The sequence below is a fragment of the Corythoichthys intestinalis genome, chromosome 20 (assembly GCF_030265065.1).
Source record: "Corythoichthys intestinalis isolate RoL2023-P3 chromosome 20, ASM3026506v1, whole genome shotgun sequence".
NCBI lineage: Eukaryota > Metazoa > Chordata > Actinopteri > Syngnathiformes > Syngnathidae > Corythoichthys > Corythoichthys intestinalis.
The window spans coordinates 22,255,303-22,278,632 of NC_080414.1; the positions used below are offsets into that span (position 1 = coordinate 22,255,303).

Genomic DNA, 23,330 nt, shown 5'->3' on the forward strand with positions numbered 1-23,330 from the left:
TTGAATCTATGCCACGAAGAATTGAGGCAGATCTGAAGGCAAAAGGGTGTCCAACCCGTTACTAGCATGGTGTGTGTATATATATATATATATATATATATACGACGGAAACACTCAGGTGACTTGAAGTTCCGCTTTGAGACCCCCAATTTGGCCAAATTTCAAAATTTGTGATACATCATTGGAAAGCTTAAAATCTCAATTCTCTGGGAAGAAAAATTTTAAATAGGAGGGCATTTGGGAAAAAAAATAAATAAATAAATGGCGAAACCCTATCTGGAGGTGAGAGCACGCGAAAGCAGAATTAAAGACGCCCTAATTTTAACGAGACGTTATCGCGTACTTACCTCTTTTGGATTGAAAAACTCAATGTAGCATGTATCACTGAGTGTCAAGACACAGCTTTGAATGGCCACAGCTGGATTTTGGGGGGACTTTATGGGTGAAACATGGTAATATAACAAGGGTCGCAATGCAGAAATCGCAGACATCATGGAGTGGTCGAGATTTTCTTTTTAATATATTTACCCTTTTAAACGTTTTTTTTCCCCAATTTTTCTTCGTTTGGATCGATTATTTATCATCTAACATATCGGGGGAAAATGCGACAGTGACAAAAAAATACAATTTAGCGATAGTTATGAGGTAGATATCCCTGACTTTTTTACAGACGCTTTTCTTATTTATTGTGTAATTTGTTTAAAAAGTTTAAAATATGCGAGTGAATAATTCTTAAAGTCGTTTTTTTTTTTTTTTTAAACAAAATATTAGACATCAATTAATGATTCTAAGCTAAAAATAACACATTTTGAATAATAAATATAATTACCTTGCTTTCATGGCTGGGTTAAAACAAAAATGGTTGCGCTACGTTTTGTAAACGGGGGTTTCTTTCCAGGATAAAATGGGCAAATTAAAAATACTTTGGGGGTTTAATGCACTATGAATCTGCTATGGCAGCATACGTAAATATTGTTCTATCAAACACAATCATTTTGGCTTAAAATACAGCAGCTTCTTTTATAAAGGAGTGCAAGAGCAGAAAATGCTTTTTCTGTCTTGTCTGTGTTTTCCGCCATATATATATTTCTGCAGTCCTCAGTATGCCAATGAGGACTACAGAAATGGTATTAAAATGTTATTTTAGCAAGAAATGGTAAGTACTTATATAGCACATTTATTTTGCATGGTTATCATGCCCAAAGCGCTTTACATTAGCACACATTTACCTGTTCATGCACACATTCACACACCAATGGGGCTGCTGCCATGCAAGTCGCTGTCAACCCACTGGAGGCAAATCAGGGTTCATTGCCTTGCCCAAGGGCAGTTCGACAGTGGGCAGTCGTAGCTGGGAATTGAACCACTGACCCTTCGGTCCAAGGACAACTCCAGCTACCAACTACGCCACGGACGCCCCATGAGTTGTTGCACATGATTGACTTTCGCGGGTCAGACAAAATGATATGATGGTCCGTATCTGGCCCCCGGGCCATGAGTTGGTTGCCAGTAGTTTTAGACTAAAATTCTAACATCAATTACTCATGATTTTTCGGCATTCCCTATAACTGTTCATAATGCAATTTGCTTGATGGAATTCCCTCCATTAACAAATTACTGGCAAAAGTAAGTGCATCGTGACTTTGAGAAAAGTGATATTAATATAGACTGCAAAGTAAGTTTAATGGGCAGTATGTTCCCTGTAAGGGAGAACATGTCAAAGTCAAGCAGGTGACACATGAAGACCAATTACAGGCCTCGCGCTTGCCGGGCAACACACTTGGAGGGCTTCCTTACCCCGGCTATTAATATTGCACTTCCTGCTCTACAGTAGAGCAAAGGACACACAGCTACGTACAAGGGAAGAAGCCACCACTCCAAAAGCCTTGTACTTTAATAAGGCAGAAATATTAAAGAGGACATTCTTGTCTTTGATCCACACGACCACCTTTGGGTATGATAATAAGCTGCATGCTAATGTGCTACCAATCGAGAGGAATCGCGCGGGACAAAGGGGCTTGAACGATCTTGAATTTTAAGATCGGCTTGTAAAGTTGTCGAGTATTCAGTTGGACATGGTTGAGGAGTCTCCATTTGTGGCAATGGGAGAATTTAGCTTTATAAGATTTTTTTTGTTTTTTTTTGGACAATTAGACTGATTTTGCATATGTTGTCAAATTGTCTTTTCATTCATTCAATGCATACATTTAAGTCCCTTTCAATTTTATATCCCACTAATTTACCCGTGACGTGGGGAGATGTACCGGGAATTATCCGGGTTGGACACTTTCAGATTTGTCCAGTGTTGGCGAGGCTGCGCTCTCTGTGTCGGGAGGGCGGGAACCGGAATTTAAAACACAGATATTACGTAATTTTTTGTCGGCATTGGCCACAAAATAAACTCTAAAGATGGACAATGGACTGTCTCTTCCTCGGCTCTAAGATCCAGTAGCAATTTAGCAATATAATTCAAGGAAAGCCAAAAATCCTTATCTCAAAAAAATTATCATATCATGAAAAGGTACTCTAAAGAAGCTACTAACCTAATCATCTGAATCAACAAATTAACTCAAAACCCCTGCGAAAGATTCCTGAGGCTTTCAAAAACTCCCAGCCTGGTTCATTACTCAAAACTGCAATCATGGTCAAGCCTGCCGACCTGACTGCTGTCCAGAAGGCCATCATTGACACCTTCAAGCAAGAGGCTAAGACATAGAAAGAAATTTCTGAGCGAATAGGCTGTTCCCAGAGTGCTGTATCAAGGCACCTCAATGGGAAGTCTGTGGGAAGGAAAACGTGTGGCAGGAAGCGCTGCACAATCAGAAGAGGGGACCGCACTCTGAGAAAGACTGTGAAGAAGGGCCAATTCCAGACCTTGGAGGACCTGCAGAAACAGTGGACTGAGTCTGGAGTAGATACATCCAGAGCCACCATGCACAGGCGTGTGCTGTAAATGGCAGAAGCGCCTGACCCGGGCTACAGAGAAGCAGCACTAGACTGTTGCTCTGTAGTCCAAAGTACTTTTTTCAGATGAAAGCAAATTTTGCATGTCATTTGGAAATCAAGGTGCCAGATTTTAGAGGAAGACTGGGGAGAAGGAAATGCCAAAATGCCTGATGCTCAGTGTCAAGTACCCACAGTCAGTGATGGTCTGGGGCACCATGTCAGCTGCTGGTGTTGGTCTACTGTGTTTTATCAAGGGTAGGGTCAATGCAGCTAGCTATTAGGAGATTTTGGAGCACTTCATGCTTCCATCTGCTGAAAAGCTTTATGGAGATGAAGATTTCATTTTTCAGCACGAGCTCGCACCTGCTCACATTGCCGAAACCACTGGTAAATGGTTTACTGACCATGGCATTACTGTGCTCAATTGGCCTGCCAACTCTCCTGACCTGAACCCCATAGAGAATTAGTGGGATATAGTGAAGAGGAAGTTGAGAGACACCAGACCCAACACTGTGGATGAGCTTAAGGCCGGTATCGAAGCATCCCGGGCCTCCATAACACCTAAGCAGTGCCACAGGCTGATTGCCTACATGCCACGCCACATTGAAGCAGTCATTTCTGCAAAAGGATTCCCAACCAAGTATTGAGTGCATAGCTGATATAATTAATTGAAGGTTGACTTTTTATGTATTAAAAAACACTTTTTTGTATTGGTCGGATGAAATATGCACATTTTTTGAGATAGGGATTTTTGTTTTTTCTTGACTTTTTTGCCCAAATTATCAATATTAAAACAACAAAGGGTTGAACTACTTCAGTTGTGTGTCATGAATCTAAAATATATGAAAGTCTAATGTTTATCAGTAAATTACAGAAAATAATTAACTTCATCACGATATGCAAATTTTTTGAGAAGGGCTAGTATATGTGTGTGTAGGGGTGTGTTTGTGTGTTTATTTATGCTATATACTGGATATCCATATTCTTGGCTTTGTCCATTTTCTAATCATTATTCTCCTACTCACTTTTTAAGTAGAGGTGTCTCCCTTGTCACCCTCGTTGCTCCTCTGCTCTGACCTCAACAGGTCAATAAAGGTGGTGGAGTGATGATTATTCGTGTATTATTATGACTATTTACTGTAGATAAACATGAGCTCAATGAGCTCTGCTCCTGTACTCATCTATGCGTAAAGTGAGAAAAACAGCTGATGCTCCAAAAGAAAGTCACCCCAAAGATAGTAGTAACAAGAGTGCACACTTAACTTTACTAGGGCCTTCACAATGCATTTCAGACTAACTAGCTAGCAGCAGCTGAGTAGCAGCATTATTTTAGAGCTGGGATGTAACTTTTGCCCGTAAAACAACAAAGGCAGACTTGGGCAGAGACCGACTGCGAAACTAATTTGAAAAAGCAGTATCGACTGTCACAGGGAAAACGCGGAATTGATTTTCAGAGATTTGTGCGTTCTATATGAACAAGCGGAATGGATTGGTTAGCGATGCACTGAAGGGGTGCTTTACCTTACTCTATGAAGTAAGGGGAAACTGACAGATTTATGATCATATTTAAGTTAATAATGACAGGTTATGTGATTATTGATTTTAAACTAATAATCTGGCAACTTTATAGTGAATATGTCAGCATTTTTGTAATCTTTTTAAATTAAAACAATTATTTAGGGGGGCTTTAAAATATTTTAGGGGGGCTTCAAGCTGAACGACGCCACTGCATGTTAGTAAAAGAACAAAATGCTACTTAAAATCACTTGCTGGTTTGTCCAATTTTTTTAACGTCACAGACTTAGAATAAGACATACATGTTAAATGACCTAAAAATGTGTAATGCCTCATTTAAGGCTCTATACAGTTTTGAAAGTAGGATAAGTACAGAGCACATATTAAAAATAGACCATATAAAATGGATAAAAGAAAACAGTGATGAGATAATTCAAATCACATTTGTGTGTTGTGTTTATGTTATGTGCAGCAGACTGTCTTGCAGCAAAAACCTGAAGGTCAGCGCAAAATTACACTCGCCATGCCCCGTCAGTCGATTTTGGTTTTCATCTTGCCGTAAATACCTCGGCGAAGATGGGCGTCTTTGTTGTGGCATATCAATCGTTACATTAAAGGCCTGAGAGCAGCTCATCAACTTCACACAGAAGATTCTCTATTTTCTATTTCTTGGGATTGTTTTGTCTCGTTGCTGCTGTCGCTGAAGTCATGATAGGGTTTGACAAAGAAGCTACTTTTGTTGCTTGCATCTCTTCAGACAGTTTTGCTTGGCTTATTAGCAGTGAAAAACAATTTATCGCCTACAGAGTATTCCCTCAACACAATTTCAGTGTTATGTCTCCAAATTGCTTACCTATTATATGATGTTAAAAGCTTGTCTCATTTCATATGTATCACTTCTACGTGCGTTAGTGTCTCATGATATGAGTTTAATTTGATTCTCTGTTACTCGTAACTCAAAACTATCTCAAATCATCAGCCCCTGTTGAAAAATTACAGAAAATGCTATTAATCGGCTCGAGTAACAACCCCCCCCCACAATTTTAGCACTGTAATGTATAAAACCCTAAAAAATGATTGCAAAGAATAGTTTCATGAAGTGTAACACTTTCTAAAACGTCTCTCCTTTTCTGAAAATCCAAATTATTAGAAATAAGCTTTCCATCTGACGCAATGAAGTTCTACACCAAATGAATAGAACATACTGTTAAAAATTTTTTGTATACAGCTATTATTTTGCATCTCGTTTAATGAGTGGCTGTATGCAGTTTTTTGTGTGTTTTAGCTACATAATTGCTGCATTGCTACAATTTTTTACAAGCTCAGAGCCAGTTTTGTGCCAATGGTGCACCCAAGTCGCTGACCCTCTAATAAAAGTGAAGGGCTTGCGTGCACTCTGGGGAACAGTAATAATTGTAATTCTCAGCCCCGCCGCAGCTTTTAGCCGACACAGAGCTATTAGAAGACCTACTTTGATGCTGTTATGTGACTGTTGTTTGCAGGCCTTTGTGGGTTAATGGAGGGATAATCGGCAACGTTTGATCTGAAGTCAGTGTCGGGTGTGACAGCGATTTGGCCATCTCACGCTCTCTGAAACAAAAAGCATTTCTTGAAAGTTTGACGTTTCATTTGTAGTGTCTTTTACTAAATGCAATAATAGCAAATCCTTAGAGTAGTGGTTCTCAAACTAGGTTCCTCGGCCATTCTGGAGTACCGTATTTTTTTTGGCAATAAGTCGTTTTTTTTATCATATTTTGGCCAGGGGTGCGACTTATACTCGAGAGCAGGGGGCCTCAATTAACGGACCGCAGTCCACGAACGGACCACGGCAGACCTCTCTGCGGACCCAGAGCAAATAGCACTTTTCAAAAGAAAAAAAAAGAAAAAAATAACTTTTTTTAACATATACAGTGGAGCAAATAAGTATTTAGTCAACCACTAATTGTGCAAGTTCTCCCACTTGAAAATATTAGAGAGGCCTGTAATTGTCAACATGGCTAAACCTCAACCATGAGAGACAGAATGTGGGGGGAAAAAAACTGAAAATCACATTGTTTGATTTTTTTAAAGAATTTATTTGCAAATCATGGTGGAAAATAAGTATTTGGTCAATACCAAAAGTTCATCTCAATACTTTGTTATGTACCCTTTGTTGGCAATAACGGAGGCAAAATGTTTTCTCTTACTCTTCACAAGCTTTTCACACACTGTTGCTGGTATTTTGGCCCATTCCTCCATGCAGATCTTCTCTAGAGCAGTGATGTTTTGGGGCTGTCGTTGGGCAACACGGACTTTCAACTCGCTCTACAGATTTTCTATGGGGTTGAGAACTGGCTAGGCCACTCCAGGACCTTGAAATGCTTCTTACGAAGCCACTCCTTTGTTGCCCTGGCTGTGTGTTTGTCATGCTGAAAGACACAGCCACGTCTCATCTTTAATGCCCTTGCTGATGGAAGGAGATTTTCACTCAAAATCTCTCGATACATGGCCCCATTCATTCTTTCCTTTACACAGATCAGTCGTCCTGGTCCCTTTGCAGAAAAACGGACCCAAAGCATGATGTTTCCACCCCCATGCTTCACAGTCGGTATGGTGTTCTTTAGATGCAATTCAGTATTCTTTCTCCTCCAACACGAGAACCTGTGTTTCTAGCAAAAAGTTATATTTTGGTTTCATCTGACCATAACACAAAAACACATTCTCCCAGTCCTCTTCTGGATCACCCAAATGCTCTCTAGAGAACCGCAGATGGGCCTGGACATGTACTTTCTTTAGCAGGGGGACACGTCTGGCAGTGTAGGATTTGAGTCCTTGGCTGCGCATTGTGTTACTGATAGTAGCCTTTGTTACTGTGGTCCCAGCTCTCTGTAGGTCATTCACTAGGTCCCCCTGTGTGGTTCTGGGATTTTTGCTCACCGTTCTTATCATTTTGACGCCACGGTGTGAGATCTTGCATGGAGCCCCTGATCAAGGGAGATTATCAGTGGTCTTGTATGTCTTCCATTTTCTAATAATTGCTCCCACAGTTGATTTCTTTACACCAAACGTTTTACCTATTGCAGATTCAGTCTTCCCAGCCTGGAGCAGGTCAACAATTTTGTCTCTGGTGTCCTTCGACAGCTCTTTGGTCTTGGCCATAGTGGAGTTTGGAGTGTGACTGGCTGAACTTGTGGACATGTGTCTTTTATACCGATAATGAGTTAAAACAGGTGCCATTAATATAGGTAACGAGTGGAGCCTCGTTCGACCTCATTAGAAGACGTTAGACCTCTTTGACAGCCAGAAATCTTGCTTGTTTTTAGGTGACCAAATACTTATTTTCCACTCTAATTTGGAAATAAATTCTTTAAAAATCAAAAAGTGTGATTTTCTGTTTTTTTTGTGTGTTTTTTTCCCCACATTGTCTCTCATGGTTGAGGTTTACCCATGTTGACAATTACAGGTCTCTCTAATCTTTTCAAGTAGGAGAAATTGCACAATTGGTGGTTGACTAAATACTTATTCGCCCCACTGTAATATTTGTAAGAATCACCGATCTATCGCTATGCGCTACAATTCTATCGCTAAATTCTGTTTCGTTTTTAGTCAAATATCTTTCATTTTCCCGCTTCTGTTGTCATCTCTATGACAACAATGCGCTGAGTGGCCGAGAGAGCATGCATGGATGCACTGATTGGCTGAGAGAGCCTGCATGCTTCTAGCTAGAGTTGACCGACCGCAGCAGTGTGAAAGTGTGAGTCGGACCCATCACTTTTTGTTTGTTTACATGCCACCAGTGGAAGACCGAATCTAACAAAAAGTCATGCTCAAAGTTGACCAAGAGAAGAAAAGTGGACAACGAAAATTGCCGTTCAATGAGGAACGGACTGACAAATATGCGTCCATTTTGCCAACTGCAAGTACCAAACCTATGTGCTTAATATGCTTAAAGACAGTTACGCCATTAAAAGTGAAAATGTGAAACGCCATTATGTTAAAAAGCACAGCTCTATTGAAGAGAAGTTTCCTTCTAAACCAGAATTGAGAAGGCAAGAAATAAACAAGTTGAAGCAGTCATATCATGAATCAAGCAAGATTATTGTTGAATCTATGACACAACAACAAATTGCAACGGAGTGCTCACTCAAAGAGTGTTGTGGGTGTTGGCCAAACATAAGTAACTGGACTAACCGGAGAAAACCCACTCAGACGAAGGGATATCATGCAAACTCTATACAGGTAGGCCGAAACCCGGGATTGAACCCGTTGGAATTCGCCCCCCCGGCCAAGCCGCACGGAACCGGCGACAGCCGAACGAAGTGCCGCTCTGCTGATGTCGCCTCTGCGCGAATCAACCCTTTGTACTGCCTCCATGTTCCAAAAGTTTGAAGAAGACTCACCGAAAGCAGGTTGACAATTTATTCGTCGACAATGGTCAAAGAACAGACGACGGAGGAACAATTCTGGATCCAAAACAAGGCCACATAGAAAATGTTTCCGAGCAGCGAATCTGTTTGTTATCTCAGTGTCCAGTGTTTTTTGAAGGCTGCGGTGGAGTAGGCCGGGCCGAAGGTGTGGCTGAGTGTTGTTTCTGGATCATCCCTCTGTGGCCAGTTTTGGGCGGTTAGGTTCGTGTGTGGATGGGACGTGGTTGCCACAGCGACCAACACTGGTCTTGACGTCCCAAGCGCCCGCTATCAACTTGTTATCCGGGCTGGGCGAGGCGCTACTTGTTTTAGGACGGAGCGCCCAGCTCTTTGTCCTTGCAGTGGCCTGGAGAACTGATTGCAAGAGTTGGTGCGTCAATCTTGCTCGTGACGCACAAGTTGGGCTTCTATGATAAGATGGCGTTGTTTATCTATTCTGCTTCTTTCCATTAAACTATGGTATGCTATTTATTTAGGTGTTTTAGAGTAGTACAAACAATCCTACAGTACATATGAGAAATGATACTATTCCCTGATTGATTGTATTACGTGTGTTAGAGTAATGTAAACAGTTAGACGGTGCCTACGAGAAACGGTACCATTTTTTCCATTTCCCCCTCATGAACCCTGATAAGGTGATTCACTTTACTGTGTCCAAGGGCATGGAGTGAAGTCTGCCTAAACTATAGTTAGATGAATGTGTTAGACTAATGCAAACAATTACAGTGATACCTCAGCTCACGAACGCTTAAGCTCACGAACTTTTCGCCTCAAGAACATTAAATTCGCGAGCATATAGTCTCTGCTGACAAACTAGTTTTCGGCGGACGAACCAAACCACGCGGTCGAACAGCGCCACGAGAAGCTGACGCACGCTCACGGCGTCCCAGTTCGTCCCCTCCCTTTCGTTGAGTGCGGACGTGGTTTGTGTTTGATAGACATTTTGGACCATATTGAGTGTACTTTTGCTATTATGGGACCGAAAAAGACCCCACTACAGGCTAGTGTTAAGCCTAAGAAGACATTAAAGAAAATAAGGTATATTTTTGTGTAGTTTTAAGGCTTATTTAGTAGAAAATTATGTTTTATGGGGACCTGGGAACGGATTATTCTCATTTTAATGGTTTCTTATGGGAAATAGATGTTCGGAAGACGAACTTTTCGCCTTACACACACTTTCTGGGAACCAATTATGTTCGTGAGCTGAGGTATCACTGTATATGGTGTGTGTGAGAACGGTACCTATTCCCCAGGGCCGTTCCTGACTAATTTGGTGCCCTGGGCAACATATTTATTGACCCCCCCCCCCCCCCCCCCCCTATTTTCACCACATAAATTACAATTTTCAGCGTGAGTGTTTAAATATATCAAAAAAGACAACGAACAAGTGCAGAAATGAAAAGAAAAATGCTGTAATAACTATTCAAAAGCACCAATGAAAACACTTCAAAAACAAATGCATTAAATAAATTACAATTGTTGTTACAATATGATTAACACCCACCCACACAAACCTATGTAAAGACACACAGAACACTTTAAAATGCAACTTTTTTTTCACCTTGACTTTTAACCTTGCTCACCTTGTCTTCACTGATGCAAAAGCATCTATTGTACTTTCATATGACAGTTGTTTTGGAAGGTGCACTTCTTTCCTGGACTTGGTGGGCTTGGACTTGGTGCTGATGTGGATAAGTTCGCTGTAAAAGATGGCCCAGGATGTACAGAGGTAGAAAGAAAATATTTCAAAAGAGCATCTACAAAGAGAAGAAAGTGGAATGTTACATTATATTAGTCAAATAGCTGTTGATTGTGAAACCAGCATGACATAACCATAATAGCGCCTAAATTCTTGCAGCCTACTGTAGCTGTCTATTTGATCCGGCCACTATCTTTGATGGACGTAGTTAAAAGAAAATAAATTCTTAAAGCACGGCAACTACACAGGACTGTCCAATAATGATGAATTAAATAATATATGATAGCAAAAGAAATTAATAAATTGAATACGTTTTTACATGAATGTGATTGCCATTTTAATGAATGACACATTTAATAACAAATGTTTGCATTTAAATCCGTGGCACTTTTAGTCCCCCATACCACAGAACTTTGAAATGATTAATTCCATATTTAATGGTGTATTTATTTAATTAACCCTGGCACTTTTAGGCAAAGCAAATTTATTTGAAAAGCACAAAAAAGCACTGTTTTTCTTAACATCTTTGCTGTCTTCTTTCTTTTTCTTCTGACCCGAAGAGCTTTTGTCTTTTCATGAAGTTGACTTGTCAACGTACGTCTTTGCGGAGGCTAAAAATAGCACCTTCAGGTAGCTCGCTGGTCTGCTGGGTGGTGAGACTAGGGTGCGTGGTGAAATCATCGCATCACAGGAAAAAGTGAAACGTGCTAAAGGCACACTAGAAAAATGATTTCATTATTATTTAAAGACTTATTATGAACGGTTTTGTTGTTTTGTTTTATTGTTTTGTATAATTTTTTTTGAATACTGCTTACATCAAATATTATTTGAATATTTTTCTTGACGCCTTTTTCAAACGGCACGGGTCTGCTATTCCCTTCAAACCCATGATCTCAGAACTTTGAGGCGGAGGTGCTAACCACTCGGCCACTGTGCTCATTTTAAATGTTGGGGTGCCCAATTTTCCTACAGTCTCAAACGCATCATGCTTAGTTGACAGCCCCTCCTCCAAGGTGCACTATAAATTGGCCCATGCACAGCACCTGTGCATGAGCCAGGTTTGCCTTTTTGCCCTTGAAGACATGAGACCTTCTGAGCTCCAGCTTTTCAGCAGAGCTGGCTGTGTATAAGGTATTTTTTACATTTCTTGGGCCCAATGGTGTTGAATGTGTTAACCCTTTGCTGTGCTAGAAGTGACCACCTGGAGTGAGAGGAGTTTGTCAACTGCTGTTTAATTAAGTCCCCTTTTAAGCAGGCCACTGTTTAATTGTTTCTTGTTTGGTCAAGTTTTCTGTTTGTTTCCCTTGTAATTCACTCAAATCGGGTACGTTTTAAAGAATTTAACTGAATGTGTAAAGTTAGTAGTTTTCCTTTTTTTGCCTTGGTTGGGGGTATTTTCACTTGAGTTTGTTTGTGTTTGCTGTGATTTCTTACCCAAATATCCACTCAACATTTTAAGTTTTGAATAAGGTGTGTGTTTTATTCATGAATGTTAAAATAAATTCACTAAAATGAAATAAATTGTTGATTGTTGCCAACACATTTTCTGCTTCCTTAATTTATGCCAGACCTGTGTTTTTGTTCCCAAGGGGCTTGCCTTGCCCGACACGGTTACATAATAGTGACACAGAAATCTAGATTCTACAACCCTAACAGGGTTGTGTGGACTTACCTTGTGTAATTGTTGGATATCTGTAGATGGGCTTTCTCCAGCGAAGAGCTCTCCGTCAGGACCCTCGGCCTGAGAATCCACAGCCTGATCAACCGCTGCACGTTTCTTCACCTTGCTTGGTATGTTATAATTGCATGTTTATTCTCAGAACGTGCACAGTTGACCGTGCGCCTTGGCCGCTGCCATAGTCTCCGGCAAAATAGCTCAATAAATCAGTCTGCAGAGGACGACAAAATAACTAACTCCTCAGACCTCTATTGCGCCGGCCTCGTTACCAACTTGCAATGTTAACGATGAATGCGTCTGGAAAATGTATCACCGTACTTTATCACACTTACTTCCACAGCTGATAGACAAACTTAGACTTGTTTTTTGTTTGCATACATACAAAAATATGAAGTGTGTTTTATACTGGAAAAAGTTATTTGATGTACTCATGTACAAAGTTCATTAATAAAATTTGTATCATACTAAATTAAGACTAAAAAAAAATTAAAACTAATTTTTTTTAAATAAAAATTACAAATATATAATTATATACTGTTTGTTTTCCCCCAGGGTTTTCCAACTCGATAAATTAATACACCTATGATCAAGGTAGTGGTGGTATAACAGCATAACCTGCATGTACACTTTTTGCTGGGCGTGGGATATTAATAAGACCAAACAGATTGTGTGTGAGCTACATTCCCCACCAATATCAACCTAATTAATTGACAGTCTAAATAATTAATGCAAAATCTTTATTGGCTTATACGAATTTAATATTTGCTGTGAATTGGAATGAGTTTATCACTGCTGTCCCTCCCACTTCAACGGATTGGACGTGTATGGCAGTCTGTGGCAGCCAATGAGTTAATTTTGCGGCATTTCAAGTCATTTTCTGTTGGTTTTCGGCCATTTCCGTATGTTTTGGGGCATTTACGATTCACTTCTTTTTAAGTTTTGGTCACTTCCTGTAGACTTTAGGGCATTTTCGGGTCATATCCTGTTGATTTTGAGTTATCGGGCCATTTCACGTTATTTCCTGTTGATTTTCGGTCACTTCTTTTAACGTTAACAGTAGACAACATACAGGAGGACATTTCTCTCAAAGCTTCCTCCTCGAGTTCAAGAAATTCACACTGATTGTCATGCTAATTCTGATGCAGGTCGGACTTTTAGTAGTAAAATTAGTGGTGTGTTCCTCACCTCCACAACATTGACATCTCTTAACATTACTTACAGTGGCTGCTGCTGGTGGGAAAAAAAATTCTAATTTCCCTAGTCTTCGAAGGGGGCGGAGGAGTCATCAGCCAATCAAACATGCGTTTTAGGTGAAAAACAAAATGGACTGGCACATTCAGCAAGTGAAATGGGGTGAATATAAGTCTGAAAATAATGAAAGTACTGTAATTCACTTAATATTGGTAGGGTCATTTCTATCTTTTAGAACTTATGGAGAAACAATCTAAATTACCTACATAACTGAAGTCATTATATAATGCAAATAAGGTTGCTTAAAAGTTGGTGGGGACAATTTGAGCATCCTGAACAGTTGGTAGTGTTATGTCCTTACCGTCCCTATGCAAACCTACGTCCTTGCCTATGATATAAAAATTGTAATAATATAGTCGATTTGAAAGTAATAAATACTGCAGAAAAAATATTTGTATATGATATGACTACTATGTGTATAACAGATTTTTATGGTGAAAAATTGAATGTCATTACTAGCAAATTATATTAGCAAAAATTATTCATATTTCATATTACTATTTGCTATTTTTGTTTTTCGTCTCCCTCAAAAAAAGTTTAATTGGGAAAAACTTAAAAGATGAATTTTCACATACCTTCAAGGCTGAGCATCCGTTTGAAGCAATTGCATATTTGCAGATAATTTACCACCAAAATAGAATGTCTAAAACAGGAGATTGTTTCTGACTGGCCAATACATTTCTAATGAATGAAATAATATGTTTTTATTTATACACACACCGTTTATCGTTTTGCCTCCAATGACTAGATATTTAATTTTTTTCATCTTGCCCAAAGGGGTCATATCAGGTGGTTGCGGCGAAAACACCACCTAGTGCCGTTTCACCCTCCAAATCCACCTTTATCTTTATGACTGCGTCTTCAATCTACACTTTCTATGGGCCACTACTCTCTTCCAATTAAACTGTGAGCGTGACATTCTCTGGAGGGTGATCAGAGCAAAGAATTAGGTGACTCGTGGAAAAAGAAAAAAAAGAAGGCAGCCCGAGCGGACTAGTAAAAGTGTAAGGGGAGAATAAAACAAGTGCTGCTGAGGTTTGACAGGGGGATTATAACGTTCCGGGTCGTGAAAACCCACTGAAGCAGCCCACGCTGAACTGTGTGTCTCTACGACGCACTCAGTTCCCATTGTCGCGAATATATGACACACTCTGCTTTTAATGACTTTCTATGCCTCGATGTTCGTGTAAAATATTCATCTCAAAAGAATGTCTGCCAGCATTTAGCATGTAGTAAAATCCAACATTTATAGAAAGCAATGCTGTGAAAGACTACTCCAATAGTAAAGCAAGTATAGAAAGGTTTCTAAATCCCAATGGTTGTTTGGTCACGCTGCTGAAAAACAATACATTTGGTTGCTGAAAACGTGAAAGGACTAAGAGCTACGTACCATATACTGGATTGTGACTGTAAAGTGTTGAAAGACAAACATGTCTCACTTTCTTTGGTATCCTCAAATTTGAAGAATGCAATTACTTTACAATTCTTCAAGGGCAACTGAAGACCTTTCCGGATTTTGGTGTAATTTTACGAATATTAATTTTGGACGAGTTCGTCAAAACAACCATGACATTATCAACACGTATACGTATATCAACGCGCAAGGATAATTTGCGTTTTTTTTTTTTTTTTTTTAGTTTTTTTGCACTCTGTTAATGGTCCCTTCGCAAACCCAGAAGTGTGACGTAGATTCCCCAATGCAACAGAGAAGACTATCCACAGCTAGCATAGCAGCAACAACCATGTCAGTGATATTTCCACTAAAGGTAACCATTCAGGATCGCTCTTTCGTGACGCTACCAATGGCAAACTGCTCCCAGGAAAGATGAACTACAATTAATCCTTACATGTTTGAACCTGAGGCGTCAGATGACGACGATTTGCTTGACACAGCAGATGTCGTCATGACGCCAATTGACAGCTCGACACTTCATGAACGGGAGAGTGAGTGGTAAGCCTAAGTCCAGCATCGTGATTTTTATGAGAGAATGCGATTACATGGTTGTATATTTTTCTATGCTCTCCACATAGCTAAAACTGGATATTAGGTAATGGGACAGCTCCTACCGATCTAAATATGGTAAAGCTAGCCCAAATGTGGCTAAATGAATGATATGTTATTGATTTTTCAAAATAAATGACAAAACGATTTTATTTTCCAGGTGTTGCTGTAAACCGCCAAGTAATTACCCTTCCAAGAGTATGCCTGTGTCATCAGGAGATCCCAGACGTGAGAGCCAAACTTGAGGAGGCTGAAACACTGACAGGGGCATGAATTACATTAAAAAGGGTTAAAACCATAAATTGTAAACAACATTGACATATTTTGTTGACTGTTTAATGTATTGTATTGGTATATAATATATTGTAATTATATTACATTCTAAAACACTATTCAATAGGCCAAAATAATAAATGATACCAGATTTATGTTGAATCAGCATCAGCTTTCGCTGTCAGATTGTAACACAACATAGAAAGCTACGTTATACCAAGCACACAATGGCACACATCAAAGAACATAAATTTAGTAAGCAACACAAAGTTAGGATAGCAACGGACTAGCGCAACATTGAAAAATGATAATGGCAGTGGGAAATATGTATTTACTCTTTTCTGTAGCATTAAGTGTTCTCTATACAAAGATAAATTATTAAAATATGAAGGTAACTAGATTTTTCTTATAAAAATGTGTACAGTATATATGACTAGTTTATGATTTCATGTCATCAAAATTTGCTACATTTATTTCTCCTAAGTCATCGTCATCTGAAGTCGCAGATGGTAGAAAATCAGCATCTGGCAGGCCTTATAGGATCACTTCATTCGTCATCGCTGGACACCGCATCACTTGGGTCATCGTAGGACTCGACCCACTCTCTGTTGATTTTGGGAAACTGGATGGCGACTGACTTGCAACGCTTTTTTCATCGTGTTGAGGGTTTCCGCCGCTTAATTTTTTGTTTGGCTTCCTGGGGGGGGGGGAAACACAGCAGCATGAAAATATTGGATGAATCCTTATTTTAATTTAATAATTTTTAATAATTTCTTGGTGATCAAATAATAATGCCCCAGTCAAATCAGCATCTATTTGATGCTATTGTTCCTTCTTCTTCAAAAAAAGTCGCGCGTCAACAAACAGGCAGTAGGAGTCCCCCTCGTTTATCAACAGAAGTGCATCAAATTTTAGAATCATAAAAGCCAGTAAAGGTGTCTACTTACGTTTTTGTAAAACCAATGTTGCATTATTGTAGGTTTTCAAAGCTGTCATCGCTGAAATGATGAAAACAATGAGCCGATTGGGGACCTGTATGCATGCTCACAAAAACAGTCCAAACCTTTGCAGAAGTTTTTGGGGACCACTCATAGTCTCGAGTCTTCCTGTGAGCAATTCATCGCTACACATCGAGATGGCATGACGAATCTCGCGAGTAAAACCCAGAAAATGTATGCAATATATGGCGAGGATAGCGTGGTGCTATATTTCAGTGTTCAGAGTGGTGGCGAGGCTCCCTGGAAGTTACGTCCTCAGGTAGCGGTCGGCAGGGCGGCGCGTGCCTCGTTGCTATGGTGTTGCTATGGCCAGAACTCAAAAACTACACGGTCAATTATTATTATTTTTTTTTATGTCTTTTTGAGACGGCGAATGATGCATTTAATACAATTCAACTCAGTAAAACACTCGAGCGAAATCCGAAAAGCTCTTCAGTTGCCCTTTAATGATTGCAAATTTGAAAAACACAAAATTTGCAGCCAAAAATCTTCCAAAAAAATTATAATTTAAGGGGGGGGGGGGGTATTTCTTTTTACAGGTTCTTTTATTCTCTAAACGAACAGGAGATGACGACACACAATTCAGGAACAAAAAAAAAAAAAGCATTAATCACCTAAGATATATACACTTATTGAGGAGAGAGTAATTCAAAGCTGGTTGACCAGGACACATCTCCCAAAGCACCATGAGGTGCTCCCCAGAAGATCTGCCCCAACCTTCAAGTTCATACAGTTTATATTTGTCATTTACACAACCAGTGGGGAAAAAAAAAAAAAAAAGCGAACCAAGAACAGGGCTGGGAGCAGTAGCTCCCTGCCCATATCCGTCGACAACCTTGAACGAAAGGAGACTCCTTGAAAGGAAAATGGTACTCTTCGCGGAATTCACAAAATGGACAAAACACAGTGCCATGGGATAATAAATGATTATGTGTGACTATGTGAAATGAACATACATATACATGTTTACGTGAATAAAAGGAAATATATACAGTGGTGTCTCTACGAAGTTAATTCATTCCATGAACTTATTTGTAAGTCGAAATGGTCGTATGTTGAGCAGGATTTTCCCAAATGAACACATTAAATTTCCATTAATTGGTTCCACAGCCCGAAAACCTACACTAAATCCTTAATAAATGCTGCTGGTACAATTGCAAATAGCAATTACAGCGCAAAACAAATAAATTATTAATACAAATTGGAATTATAATCATAGTAATAATAATACCTGTAATAATGTAATGAAATCGGGTTCTAATGTGGCGGATGTGTTTTGCGTGGTGTACCTGAACGGGCTGACTTGACAGAGTGAGAGAGAGGGACTTTTTACTTTCACTTTGTTCAGCTTCGGTGGACAGTGGGCATGTTGTGTTGCACAAGTTCTGAGAGAAATGACTACAAAACCTGACAAAGCTGGTGATTTTTTTTGTGCGATGTTATCACAATAATAACTCATCTTAACTTGCAAAGTCTATCAATTCGGAGGAGGACCGTCCAGATCATAGATATTCTACGGCTGTATTGTCGAGCCAGTTCACGGACACGCACACCACGCTCTTATTTTTCTATCATTTCCATCTTAATTTCAATGGTAGGCCTCACTTTTTTCCTTTTTTTTTTTTCACCACCTGCACTAACATTCTATTTCTCTCACAAGAAAATCCTCCGTGCGTCCGTCTTGCTGGAAAACAAAGAAACTGTGACGCTGTCGTAACTCGTCATATTTCGAGCATGTCGTCGGATGTAGAGACAAATGGCGAGTCAAATTTTACGTCGGATGTCGAAAAGATCGTGTGTCGAAGCGATCGTATGTCGAGTTACCCCTGTATCTAAAATTCCATTAGGATTTTTCATGCGGAACATCAGTGTGTAATCATGACATCACATATTTTAGACAACACAACACAGTACCAGACCAAATAACCAGTGTTGTCACGGATTACTTGAAAAAGTAGTTCAATTACTGAAAAAGTAATCTAGTTACTTCACTGATTACTTTATTATCAAAGTAACTATGTTTAAAAGTAATTTATCAGTTACTTTTTACCAATTTTTCTCCCTTTGCTGCCTCAACATAAGAATGACAACAGAAAAATGTAATCGCATTAAATTGAATTTTTTTTACATAAGGCTCAATCTTCAGGTTAGCGGGGGTTTAATTAGCCAATGGAGTTGATTTCAACCACTATTGAATCGCACTAGCTTAGCCACTCCGGAGCCCTGAAACTAAAAAAAAATAAATGGCAAACTGAACGTAATTTGTTTAAATCAACTCCAACGACTAATTAAACCCCAATAATTTGAACATTAAGCCTAATGTAAAAATTCTGAGCTTCCCCTTCAAAATAAAGACCTAGCCGTTAAAATGTTTTCTATAAAAGTTATAAAGCAATAAAACAACAAAAATTGAGTATTTCATAGCGGGTCCAAATTATTTTTCGAGCAGGTCATGTCACTAGCACCTGTGCGACTGTCCTTTGCTTTGCTTAGCCAAAACTACACCTGAGGAGGCAAGATGGACATTTAGAATTTCTTCACAACCTAAGCTTTCAAAAGCTACAAACAACTGAGCTTGGACAGAGGACTGAACACGAACAGTGTCAAGATGTACTACTATTTACAGTATAGACAGTAAAGGCCAAATGTTTGAACACACCTCAAAGGTGGATACTTTGAAGAATGTAGAATATAAAACCTGTTTTCAGTTTTCATTTTTTTTTGCCAAATACATAACTCCACATGTTCGTTCATAGTTTTGATATTTTCAGTGAGAATTTACAATAGTTGTGAAAATATACGTATAAAACGCAGAAATTATGAGGTGTGTCCAAACTTGACTTTTGTTTCAGGGTCATCAACATGTTGCCCCCTCTCGCACAAACGTCAAACTCAACTATAAACCGTACCTATAAAATGTACGTAAAGGCTGTTTACAAACTAGAAGTGCTCTTTTTACCTGTAGGCTGTGCTTCGAGTTGTATAGCGCTGTAATTCCAAGTGGTTCCTTGAATTCGACAGTTTTTAGCGGACAAGTCTTTGAGCCAGCCAGTGCAAAGTTTGCACCGCACAGAGATATTTTTGTTATCTTTACTGGACAGAAATGTAGAGTAATGGCTGTATTTCCAGTGAGCAAATGCAGCCGTTTGTGGTATCTCTGCTGGCTCTTTCACTACGTCCTGACGAGGTAGCTAGGCTATATTGTTGGCAGCAACCGCAAACAGCGCTCACACAACATGGTAATACATGTGACCCGTTTAATTTTTTTCCCAGTGAGAAAACGTGACGTGATGTCCGTTCTAAACTCGAGCAACATTTTCGATTTGAAATGCTCTTCGTAAAAGACTACAGTATTCTTCATTCTACATGCATTATGAGGCAATAACAAAATAGTACTGCACAGGCACTGAGGAAACTAACTTTAATCAGATTACTGGTTTGGAAAAATGAACACGTTAGATTGCTCGTTACTGGGGAAAAAAAAGTAATCAGATTACAGTAACGGGTTACTTTAACGACACAACACTGCATATAACAATATTACAAAGTGCAACCTGGAGGAGGATGAATGAGGAGAGAAAAATATCTAAAATATCAAGAAAAATACACAACAGTAGGGTAGAAACTGGTTAAAGGAAATTTAATAATGTTAGAATATGATAGTATAAACAGATAAATAACTAGTCAATAGATCAGCTACCCATCAGTCTGATGGAAGAAGGCATAAAGCTGGACATTATTATTATTATTTTTTTTTTAAAGTTTTTTTCGAAACTGTAACTCGCGATAACTGGAAAGTTGCTAGATGTAGCATCTGTATTTGTTGTGGTTTCACATACCCACTGTGTACATACAGTGGGACAAATAAGTATTTAGTCAACCACTAATTGTGCAAGGTCTCCCACTTGAAAATATTACAGAGGCCTGTAATTGTCAACATGGTTAAACCTCAACCATGAGAGACAGAATGTGGGGGAAAAAAACAGAAAATCACATTGTTTGATTTTTAAAGAATTTTATTTGCAAATAATGGTGGTTAAATTAGTACTTGGTAAATACCAAAAGTTCATCTCAATACTTTGTTATGTACCCTTTGTTGGCAATAACGGAGGCCAAACAGTTTCTGTAACTCTTCACAAGCTTTTCACACACTGTTGCTGGTATTTTGGCCCATTGCTCCATGCAGATCTCCTCTAGAGCAGTGATGTTTTGTGGCTGTCGTTGGGCAACACGGACTTTCAACTCCCTCCACAGATTTTCTATGGGGTTGAGCTCTGGAGACTGGCTAGGCCACTTCAGGACCTTGAAATGCTTCTTACGAAGCCACTCCTTTGTTGCCCTGGCTGTGTGTTTGGGATCATTGTCATGCTGAAAGACCCAGCCACGTCTCATCTTCAATGCCCTTGCTGATGGAAGGAGATTTTCACTCAAATTGTCTCACATGGCCCTATTCATTCTTTCCTTTACACAGATCAGTCGTCCTGGTCCTTTTGCAGAAAAACAGCCCCAAAGCATGATGTTTCCACCCCCATGCTTCACAGTGGGTATGGTGTTCTTTGGATGCAGTTCAGTATTCTTTCTCCTCCAAACACGTGAACCTGTGTTTCTACCAAAAAGTTCTATTTTGGTTTCAGCTGACCATAACACATTCTCCCAGTCCTCTTCTGGATCATCCAAATGCTCTCTAGCGAACCGCAGACGGGCCTGGACGTGTACTTTCCTCAGCAGGGGGACACGTCTGGCAGTGCAGGATTTGAGTCCCTGGCGGCGCATTGTGTAACTGATAGTAGCCTTTGTTACTGTGGTTACAGCTCTCTGTAGGTCATTCACTAGTGTGGTTCTGGGATTTTTGCTCACCGTTCATATTATTTTGACGCCACGGGGTGAGATCTTCCATGGAGCCCCAGTTTGAGGGAGATTATCAGTGGTCTTGTATGTCTTCCATTTTCTAAAAATTGCTCCCGCAGTTGATTTCTTTACACCAAGCGTTTTACCTATTGCAGATTGTCTTCGCAGCCTGGTGCAGGTCTACAATTTTGTCTCTGGTGTCCTTCGACAGCTCTTTGGTCTTGGCCATAGTGGAGTTTGGAGTGTGACTGATTAAGGTTGTGGACAGGTGTCTTTCATAACGATAGTTAAAACAGGTGCCATTATTACAGAATTGTCCACTCTAATTTGGAAATAAATTCTTTAAAAATCAAACAAGGTGATTTTCTGTTTTTTTTTCCACTTTCTCTGTCATGGTTGAGGTTTACCCATGTTGACAATTATAGGCCTCTAATCTTTTCAAGTAGGAGAACTTGCACAATTGGTGGTTGACTAAATACTTATTTGCCCCACTGTATGATAACAGAAGCATCTTAATTATTTTTAAAACGGTCACATTTGGCAGGATTGCTACTTTAGTAGCGTTAACCATTTACAATGAACACTCCCACCTAATGGACTGGAGTAAAAATATACTTTTTTCCCCCAAATTTTATTTTAGTCAAGCAAAGTTGTTAAGGGTCACTGAATTATATCGTTTTACTGAATTTCGCTGGATTGTACCTAATGCAGCTCAAGATTTGTTTGCAATAGAGGAACAAAAGCACAGCAGAAGACTACCATCACACATTTCCACATTGATCAGTAAATTTATTTAAGACTGCTATATGTGTACAACTTACAATCCACTGTGATTCCAACTTTTAAAGGGAATTGAAAAGTTCCAATTCAGTCAAGGAGTACTTCTTTTGTTGTAGCCCTTTTACAAGTTTCCTGGACCATTTGTGCCGGAAGCGAGTCTTGAGACGGCGAAGAGCTCCATACATCATTGTGCCGCCGCATTACTGCGGGTAATGAAGTGTGAACCAGGAGCGGCACTTGCTTGTGTCATAAAGAGTTGGATGGAGATTGTGGGCAGTCTTCAGGCGATCACAGCCAAGCGCCTCAAATTACAGTTGTCAAAGAAATGGAGTCCACGTTACTTGCCATTGCTTTTTTTTTCTTTACATATTACCTGGGAGTGAATGGTAATATATGTGCGGAAAAGTGCCCCAGATGAGAGATGAACACTCTTATGGATAAGTGGATGTATTGTTTTTCAACTCTTGTGAACATTACGTCTGTAGTTGGAGCTGCTTTTCAAGGCACAAACTACTCAGAAGCAGAACCTGAGGATTTTTTTTTTTTTTTTCCATTAAAAGACTATTCGGTGAAGGTGTTAAAAACAACTGCAGTATAAGTCCTTACTTGCTCTGTTACAGTTGAATTTGAGGTCATGCCATCTGTATTGCTCAGCAGTTATTTTGAAATGTAAACAGTGTAGCATTAGGGTAAAGGTTGAGCTATGGGGTTTTATTGATGAAACACCGTATTTGTTGACCAAGCTGAAATATAAACGCAAGCAAAGCATATAATGTGGCATTTTCACATGGTAAAGGGAAATATTACTACTCTCTGCTGGCATGTAGCCAAGGATAGATTTACATAAAATGTTGAGCATTAGAAATAATTAGCAGATATCCTTGCATCAAAGGTGGAGAATAGGGTTTGAGTGTAGGCAATTGCTTCTGTGTAA

The 23,330-nt window shown here is 39.5% G+C and overlaps 1 protein-coding gene across 4 annotated transcripts in view; it reads left to right on the forward strand.

Moving 5' to 3' along the window:
* The window catches only part of LOC130908509 (uncharacterized), a 371,944-nt gene that overhangs the window by 170,304 nt on the left and 178,310 nt on the right, over window positions 1-23,330 (forward strand). For 3 of the 4 annotated variants that reach the window (XM_057823982.1, XM_057823985.1, XM_057823981.1), the window contains one exon: window positions 12,265-12,357. The gene's annotated coding sequence lies outside the window, so the exon portion shown is untranslated. Of the gene's footprint in view, window positions 1-12,264; window positions 12,358-17,307; window positions 17,835-23,330 lie in introns of those variants that run through there. The other variant, XM_057823983.1, reaches the window with a different exon arrangement.